Source organism: Ambystoma mexicanum, chromosome 2q, assembly GCF_040938575.1.
Source record: "Ambystoma mexicanum isolate Mex_15411 chromosome 2q, UKY_AmexF1_1, whole genome shotgun sequence".
Taxonomy (NCBI): Eukaryota; Metazoa; Chordata; class Amphibia; order Caudata; family Ambystomatidae; genus Ambystoma; species Ambystoma mexicanum.
In genome coordinates this window covers 147,746,689-147,756,375 of record NC_090924.1, presented here as the reverse complement: position 1 = coordinate 147,756,375, position 9,687 = coordinate 147,746,689, and the positions used below count along the sequence as shown (strand labels likewise).

Genomic DNA, 9,687 nt, shown 5'->3' with positions numbered 1-9,687 from the left:
AAGTAGGTGTGAAGTGAGGGAGTTCAAAGAGAGTCTTGGTGGCAAAGTTAATTATCTTGTCGACAGGACAGAAAGCATAGTTGGGGAGACCAAATAGGATGCTGGCACAGTAGTCCACTTTAAAGATGACAAGAGTGGTTAAGGGATGCTTGACAGTGTTGAAAGGCCTGGTTTTCCTAATATTTAGGAGGTTGAGGCAAGCCTCCATTGTAGTTTTGGAGGTAGAGAAGGTTTGAGAAGGGTCATAGATGATGCAGAAGAAGAGAGAGAGAGCATTAAGGAGATCAGAGTGATCAACAGAGTCAAAGGCAGCAGATAGGCCAAGGAGAATTGGGGTAGTGGATCGGTTGAAGTGTTTAGCAGAGGCGATGTAGTTGGAGACATTCATGAGAGCAGTTTCCATGGAGTGACAGAAACGGAAGCATTCTTGTAGGCGCTCTCAAAGATTGTGGATGTCTAAGAAACTGGTAAAACGGTTGTACACAACCCTTTTAAACACTTTAGAGTAGTGTAGAAGGAGAGACCCGGGGTGAAAGTTAACCAGTAGTTTTGGGCTCAGCCCCTTGCTTTTTTAGGAGAGGGATGACCATGTGCATTTTGAAAATAGAGGGAAAGCAAGCAGTGTCGGAGGACAGGTTAAAGAGTTCAGTGAAGTGAGAAGCCACTAAAGGGGCAATAGGCTTGACTAGCTGAGGAGCAAAAGGGTCTGATGGGGCACAAGAGGGCTTAGACTTCATCCGTATAGGTAGGACCTCATCAGTATTGGTGTGACTAAAGTGGGAGACATAGGAAGCGGATGATGGGAGAGCAGGAAGAGTGTTGAATGTTGGAGGGAGTGTGAGGATGGTCAAAAGAGTGTCTAATTTTGGAAATGTGTGAAGCAAAGTATTCATTAGCTGTGAGAGTTGAGTTGATAGTCATAGGTTTAGGAGGCATGAGGAGTGAGGTTAGGATGCTATGTTGCCGGCGATGATGGTAGGAGTGAGAGTCAAAGATTGTGAGGTAGAATTCCCTTTTTGTGCAATCAAGAGAGAACTCGAGAGGAATCAGGGCAGAGAGATAGATAGGGCAAGGAGAATTGGGGTAGTGGATCGGTTGAAGTGTTTAGCAGAGGCGATGTAGTTGGAGACATTCATGAGAGCAGTTTCCATGGAGTGACAGAAACGGAAGCATTCTTGTAGGCGCTCTCAAAGATTGTGGATGTCTAAGAAACTGGTAAAACGGTTGTACACAACCCTTTTAAACAATTTAGAGTAGTGTAGAAGGAGAGACCCGGGGTGAAAGTTAACCAGTAGTTTTGGGCTCAGCCCCTTGCTTTTTTAGGAGAGGGATGACCATGTGCATTTTGAAAATAGAGGGAAAGCAAGCAGTGTCGGAGGACAGGTTAAAGAGTTCAGTGAAGTGAGAAGCCACTAAAGGGGCAATAGGCTTGACTAGCTGAGGAGCAAAAGGGTCTGATGGGGCACAAGAGTGCCCCATCAGACCCATCAGTAACCACTCGCATGAGGACCTGCAACAAGAGTTGCAGGTCCTCATGCGAGTGGTTACACCTCCATTTGCACATTAGGCCATGCATGTCTGTGCAGAGAGAGCGTATGCATGGAGCGACCCATTTTTTAATATGATGAGACTTGGAGGTGATAGTTAGCAGTGGGAAGTGAGAGGAGAATGAGTCATAGTAGGGGTTGGAAGCTGGAGAAGGCAGTGCTAGTGGAAGAGGCATCAGGTGTTCTCAAACTGTAGGTCAGAAAGAAAGGGAGTAATGGCAGAAGGTTTACATTTCCTTTTAATAATAGGTGAGGCAAGTGGTAAGGAGAGGTCAGAGGGCAGAAAGGAGATGGTGGTGGAAACAATGGAGTGATCAGATAGGGATGGTGTGACAGTAGTATATTGGTTGAGAGAGGAGGAGATGAATAAGAGATCCAAAGAGTTACCCCGGTGTGTATAGGTAGGTTATGGATAGATAGGAGTGCGTGGTCCCTAAGAAAAGACTGAAGTTCAGATTGCTGAGAAGTGGTTGGGTAGGGAAGGTGTAAGTCACCTAAGAGAATGAGTTTAGTGCAAAGAGAATGAAGGAGTTGTCCAAGTTCATCAAAGAAGGGTCCAGTAGGACCAGGCGGGTGATAGATGGAGATGATACAAAATGAGTCAGGTGGAGCAATAGTAGAGATGTGAATTCAAAAGAGGGAGGAGGGGAAGTGACATTGGAGATTTCTGAGGCATTGAGGCGGGAAGAGAGTAGGTGTCCAATGCCTCCACCTCTGCCAGTCAGACGAGGAGAGTGAATGAAGGATAGTTTGGAGTCCTGCAGGGCTTCCAGAGAGGCAGTGTCAGGTGGAGAAACCTAAGTTTCAGTGAAAGCTAGAAGGTGTAGGTGTTGCGAGTAGACATGAAAGTAGTCAGTGATAAAGGAAGTTTTGTTGCATGCAGACTGAGCATTCCAGAATGCCATGTTCGGTTGATGCGGTAAGGAAGAGCAGAGAAGTTGAGAAGTTGAGTCTCAGAGGAGGAGAGGCGAGGTGGATACGTGTTAGGGGAGGTGTGGTTAGTCCTCCAGCTTTGTTTGTTGGAAGAAGGTGAAAGAGATGGAGTAGTGGGAGTTTCGAGGTATGAGTTTTATGATAGGAAAGGAGGAAGTTGTAGTGCGATTGGAGAAAGCATAGGGAGAGGTGAGTAGGAGCAGCAGGAGTGAATGCATTATAGGCGAGTACGGCAGTGTGGAGAGACAGCACAGTAATTAGCAAAATGGGGTACTCAAAGGTGCAGCAGGTAGGTAGGAAAAGGCTCAGAGGCAAAAAGGCTGGTTAATGGCTGGTCTTTACACTTTACTTTACTTTTTATATATCATATAATCACTTATGAATCATAAGTGAAAAAAGAAAATGGCAGCCGTGGGAAAAAGGTGAAGGGAACTACCAGTCCTCCATTTCCATGGTAGCCATGTTTTCGGCCGGGATCTGTGGCTGGAAAGCAGCAGTGGGGCACGGGTAAGTATGGTAGAGGGATAGTGGCGGCGGGAGTGTAGACTTGATGGGGTCTCTTTGGTGGTTGTGTGGGTAGTTAGAAGAGCGCAGAGAGCTGGGGCAGGGTAGCAGCAAGAGAGAGAAAATAGTGGCAAAAGTGTGTGGAGTACTGAGCTTGCTCTGAACGCATGCTGCGATTATTAGTTTCAGCCTGCGCTTGGAGCGTGTTGATTGGTTCGCACACCATCCCCAGGTGCTAATATTAGATCCATGCATAAAAGCACAGGTTTAAGTATACATGGAGCCTCATTACGAGGTGCGCGGTAAGGGGTTAACGGCGCCAGTAATAGTGCCGGCATCGTTAACCCTTTTCCTGCCCTATTACGAGGTCTTCTCGTGGGACCCGCAAAGGGCACCTGGTAAAACCAGGCGTCCTTAGCAGGTCTCGCGAGGAGACCAGGGAGCTAACAACGGGCCCGTTATAAAGGGGCCCGTTGTTAGCTCCCTCATCATTCCCATTGCGCCCTATGGGCGCTCGAATGGGAATGGGGATGTACCGGTTCTGGGTTCCTTGAATGAGGAATTACTGGGTCCTCCAAGGTTGGAATGGCCTGTTAGTCCTCATTTTATTTTGGGAGGGAAGGGTTGGGTCTCATCTACATAATTCATTTTTATTTTAAACAAAACTAATTTATAATATCATTAAATCTAACAATATAATAAAAGGCCAGGTGTATTTTGTCCCTGTATGCTTGTCCGATGCAGTAGCTTTGCCTGTTTTCACCGCTAGAGGGAGCTGTTGCCTTAGGATACATAGAGACAATGCCCATCTCACATAGGCTATGTAGAGGTCCTGTTGTGTCAATGAAAACCTGCACTTTGGCTTACACTGGCTGTTACAGGCTATTACACTAGTCTTAAATAATGAAGTAGAGGGAACTACGGTGGTGAATCATGGCTGGTGGGAAATTAGTTCTCTACCAGCGGGGTTCAGAGACAAGTAAAAACAATCTGGGGGTAGCTTCCAGTTCATTCTTTCCATAATGCTTCGCTTACTGGCAAGCATGAAGATTTTGGTGCAGCTTGTGCGGCATAATCACACGTTAACAGGAACTAAAAATCGTATCGTGCCTTTACTCAGAGAGCCTTATATTAAAAGATAAACAAGAATAGAGTTAACACGCAACCCTCATGCAAGTAAAACATGATTAAGATGGACCTCCTACTTTATGCACATAAAGACAGCATTGTACTGAAAAAAGTGTATCCCCTTTAGCATAACGAAACATGTCATCTGTATACCATAAACATATAATCCAAATCACCTTCATAAGAATTTGCTAACAAACAAGACAGAGGACCAAGATATAAAGATATAAAGAACGGGCAGTGGACGAAGATTCGAGAAGCATTTCAAAATCAAGGACGATGGGCCTCATTACACGGTAGGCAGTAAACCATGGCGCTATTAGCACCATGGTTCATGCCGATAATTTACCGGTACCGCCTTGGTGGAAAGGGGAATTACCTCCCCATTCCAAGGTTGGCGGGGCGGTAATTCCCCCTTCCACCATTGCCCTTCCCCATTCCCATTTTTGCCCCATAGGGCATAATGGGAATGGGGAAGGCGCTAATTACGGTACAGCAAATTGCGGTACCGTAATTAGCTCCCTGGGTCCCTTTGCGGGTTGGTTTTTAACGCCTGCAAAAAGCAGGCGTTAAATTCCCCAACCCGCAAAGGGACCTCGTAGTAAGGCGGTAAGGATTTACCGGTACCCTTACCGCCTACCGTGTAATGAGGCCCGATGTCATGTTTTAAAAGCTAAAGAAAGGAACAAACCCCAAATAATAATTTCTACTTTCACAAATGTGCAGGGGCGGTGAAATATGAAATATTTCATACACATGTGAAATAATCATCCAAACATTTGAGTGTAAACCACCCTGATATTTTCAAATTAAGATCATTAGATGAAACCGGGATACCGGTGTGGTGCTTAAGAAGCCTCACATCCGTCACATCCGGCCCATTTGAGGTTATTCCAACTACAAAAAAAGAAAGCGCAGCAGGCACGTGTTGGTGCTTATTTTGATAGGCTTCAGGCCCACCTGCGTCGAGCCCAAGACTGACGGTAGTAGGCAAGCGGGCATCACACAGGCCTCATGGAAACATGACATATAGCTGCAGAAAAGGGCCGGCTGGCAGTTTTTCCAAAAAACAAAGCGGGGCATCATGTCTCAGTCGGGCACACTCTACTGATGTGCGCCCATTCAGGCCATCCAGCTGAATGGGTGGGTCATTAAACTGACCCCAATAAGGCACAAGCGAAACCTATCCATCCCAACATGAAACATGAAATCAGTCCAGTCGGTGGAGGGCTGAGGGGAGGGAGGGGGTAGGCAAAGGGGGTACCCAGTCCCCGCCAGATTTTATATTTCCCTCATACCAGTCCAGATGGTCACTCAGCGCCACTGGGCTGGAAACGATGGCCCTGTATGCCCAGCGTGCTTACACCGTGAGGAAGTGATGATATGCGAAGTAATGGTCTTATACAGCGTAACACTTGCCATTATGGTGGCCCCTGGAAGAAATGAGGGGGGGGGGGGGTTAGTGACAGGACAGGAAAGGTGCGGATTCAGAAGTGCTTTCACTTTCACCTGTTGCATTATAAGGCGCCAGTCATAAACACGGGGGGGGGATTACAGAGGTGAGGGGGCCTCGCGTACCTTAAAGAGCAATTGGGTGTCCGCTGCCCCATCCTGTGAACTACCCTGATCACTAGGCAGTATCGGGTGGCTGCATTGGCTGCTTTACTGAAAAGGGGGCGTGGGGGAAACCTATCGAAACAATGCCTAAATGACCCAAGAACCCCAACACATACACTCTAAAATTAAAAGACCACACTTCACAAGATCAACTGTTATGTTATTAGTCTTTTATAACGCGCACATCCCATATACATTGCATATACTGGGCGCATTCCAAAAGTGCTGACTCAGCCCTTCATCACCTCTGATGGGTAATAGTGATACCTGTTATTACAGCGCTTAGAAGAGGAGACATCTGGCATTCAGTGCTATATGAAAACCTGCTATTATCGTTATTAAAAGTACTTTACAATACAGATCTACCTGTGAGATTTATGCAAGATCACTTATAATATATTCTCTAAACGGGTTCAATGTTTTAGTTTAGCCGCACAAAGCCGCGGTATTCTTTTTTACGTCCTGGTGTTGCCTCGCGCCCCCCACGACTCCTCACCCCCACCCCTTCCCACTCCCTGGAGCTGCTGTGTAGAAGAGGGGTCCCCCTCTTCATTTTTTTCTTTTATACAGCTCTGCTCGTCCCCTGTCGCCGACTTCCGCTGTGAGTCCCGACCTTGACCTCTGTCACACCGGATGCAAATGTGACCCCGCGGCCACTCACTTCTTCCACTCCCTGCCAGGCCAAACCCTGACTCCTCCAAACGCGGGTCCTCTCCTGTTGGGGGTCTGTCCTTTGCCCCCCAGGCGTGCCCGTGAGCCCCCAACCCAACAGAGCTCACACTCACACGTCCGTCAGGTTCGGGCTCCCCGGTCGCTATATCGCTTCCGGGAACGCCCTGTTTATTTAAGCCGCACGCGGCGACGTGCAACGTCACGCCGCCGCGTGCGCAGCCCTTACGGGGCAACGCCACACTCCTCCTTTTTCAGGAGGACACACAATTACGTTATTAGTTAAACACAACATATCACACAACAAACAACTTGCCCATCCTGGACCCAGGCCCCTTTAATGTCAGCCACCCTCACCCCGGACGACTCTCCAACTGTCCCAACACATACTCACTGAGGTAAGCGGGTTTCCCTCGCCCAGTCCTCTGGGGGTACCTCCCGCTCACCTCCGGCACCGGCAGTCCATCAACAGTAGCCTCCCGACACGGAGAGGCCGGGACACCGAGAGGGGGCCCATCTTCCTCAGGGATCTCGGCGACACCAGGGTCCAGAGGGGGTTCAGTTCTCGAGTCCCCCAGCTTCTTGAAGAAGCTGACGTTACGGGTGACAGCCGTTCGCCCATCGGAGGCCGTCACCATTGACCCCTTCACGGCGACCACATCCAGGGGCGCTGGTTCATAAGGTAGGGACAACTTCCCGTGAGGATGGCGGTTCCGGATGAGCACCTCATCCCCGGGTTCCAGCCGCTGGGGCCGCAGGCCCCGGCGCACGTTCTCTTGGCTGATCCTGGCCAGTCGGTCGGCCTCAACCTGCTGGTCGTTGATAATCCCGGGTTCTCTCTCCTGTACCTCCGGTAGTAGACCCCGGGGGCATCGCCGGAACAGCACTTCCGCCGGGGCGACACCAGTGGAGGCATGTGGGGTGGTGCGATACACTCTCAGGAATTGATACAATGCCAGTTGGAGGGGCTGGCCTTGTCCTTGCGCAATCCGAAATGTCTTGTTTAGTGTTCGCATCAGTCTTTCTGCATCGCCGTTAGCCCGAGGCCACAGCGGGGATATCTTTCGATGTTGAATTCCACAGCTGGCCAGGAACTCTGAGAAGCGTTCGCTTTGAAATGGCGACCCATTGTCCGAGCACAGCGTCAGGGGAAATCCGTGGGTTGCAAAAATCTTTCCCACGCCGACTACCACATGCTCGAATGCCACCGATTCCACAAACTCCACTTCGGGGTACCGGGAGTACTCATCGACTATGGCCAGAAAATGGGTGCCCACGGACGTGGACCCAAAGTCCGCATGCACGACCTCCCAGGGCCTGGTCCCTCGAGGCATTGCTTCGATAGCCGGTTCCCTCTGCACCGGGGAGGCTGCCTGGCACCATACACAGGCTGCCACAAAGTCATCGACCCTTTTCTCCAGCTCCGGGAACCAGACCTTCATCCGCAGCCTCGCCTTCGTCTTGGCAGCACCCTGATGTCCGTGATGGGCCAAAGCGATCACCTCACCCACTTTGGAGTGGGGGACCACTATGCGATCCCCCCGGAGCAGGAGCCCCGACTCCGAGAAAGACAGCTCATCTTTCACCTTCCACAGCTGTTCAAGGGCGGTCTTCGCCTCATGGGTCCGCCCTGCGAGAGCTTCCAAGACGAGCTTCCAGGAACCGCTCTGCATCGACTGCTTCAGTATCTGGAAGCACCCATCCTCGGCCGCCGCAGCCTCCAGCTCCGACAGGGGCAGTGCATTTGGTGTTGCTCCCTCCACCACCATCCGGACATGGTCGTCCGCTTCTTCTGCGCAGGTGTCTCCCGCCACTCCCCCACGCACCCCGGGATGACGGGAAAGGAAGTCCGCTGCATTGTTGGCACCTGGCCGGTATACCAGCGTGACCCCGTACTCAAGCAATGCGAGCATCCATCTCTCAATTCTGGCCGGGGGCTTTGATGACGAGCCCGCCAGAATCGGGAGCAGGGGTTTATGATCAGTCACCACAGTCACCGGGCGCCCCAGCACATAGAGGCGAAAATGTCGGCATCCCCACAAGACCGCCAGGGCCTCCCTCTCGATCTGGGAGTACCGCTGCTCCGTTTCCGAGAGCGCCTTGCTGGCGTATGCTACGGGCCGGAGGTTTCCATCCCGGTCCACCTGGGTCAGGACCGCCCACAGGCCAAACGGACTGGCGTCGACCACGATCTCCGAGGGTAGCGCCGGGTCGAAGAACGCCATGGTGTCTTCCGTTGTTAGGGCGCTCTTGATGTCCTCGAACGCCGACTGTTCCAGTGGACCCCAGTGCCAGGCAGTCTCTTTCTTGGTAAGAGCTCTGAGCAGCTCAGACCTCGAGGCCAGGTTTTGGATGAACCAACCACAGTAGGTCACCATGCCCAGAAAACTTCTCACTTCCGACACGGATTCCGGGGGCTGTGCACTCTTTATGTCCTGAACCTTCCGCGGGTCGGGTGACACCCCTCTCTCCTTGAACACGAACCCAAAGAATTCTATTGATGGGCGCAGGAATTCGCACTTGTCCCTATGGAGGGTAAGGCCCAATGACTGTAGTCTCTCGAAGGTTTTGGCCAGGCGCTTCAGGTGGATCACCTCCGTGTTGGCAAACACCAAAATGTCATCACTGATGTTGAGTACCCCTTCAAGATCAGCAAGTGCACCCCGGATAATGTTATGAAACACTTCGGCAGCCGACGATACCCCAAAGCTCAACCTCTTGTACCTGTAGAGTCCCCGGTGGGTGGTGAATGTAGTAATGTACCGGGACTCCGGATGGAGGACAACTTGATGGTTCCCTGCTCTGAGGTCGAGTTTGGAGAAGAATCTGGCCCCCTGTACCTCAGCAATTATGTCATCGATGGTCGGGGTCAGGTGTCGCTCCCTTTTTATGGCCTTGTTGGGTAGCCTCATATCCACACAGATGCGAACGGAGTCCGGCTGCTTTGGTTTCCTGGCCACGACAATGGGGGACACCCATGGTGTTGGGCCTTCCACTTTCTCGATGATGTCCAAGGCCACCAGGTTGTCCAGTTCTTTGTCGACTTGCTCCCTCAGATGAAAAGGAACTCTCCGGTGTTTCAGGGCAATTGGTTGTACTGAGTCGTCAATGTGTAGCCGGACTGGATCACTGGTCATTCTCCCAATGCCGTTGAACAGGGCTGCGTACTTGTCCAGTAGATCGTTGATATCTTCCAGGTATACTGAGTACGCAAAACTCACTATCCCGAGTGCCTCCGCAGCCGCACAGCTCAGCAGGGTGTTGTTGCTTATGGGGGTCACATAGAACC

General features: G+C 50.8%; 1 protein-coding gene across 4 annotated transcripts in view; it reads right to left on the bottom strand.

Moving 5' to 3' along the window:
- GJC2 (gap junction protein gamma 2) overlaps positions 1–9,687 on the bottom strand; it is a 495,946-nt gene that overhangs the window by 22,142 nt on the left and 464,117 nt on the right. The gene's annotated exons all lie outside the window — the stretch shown is intronic.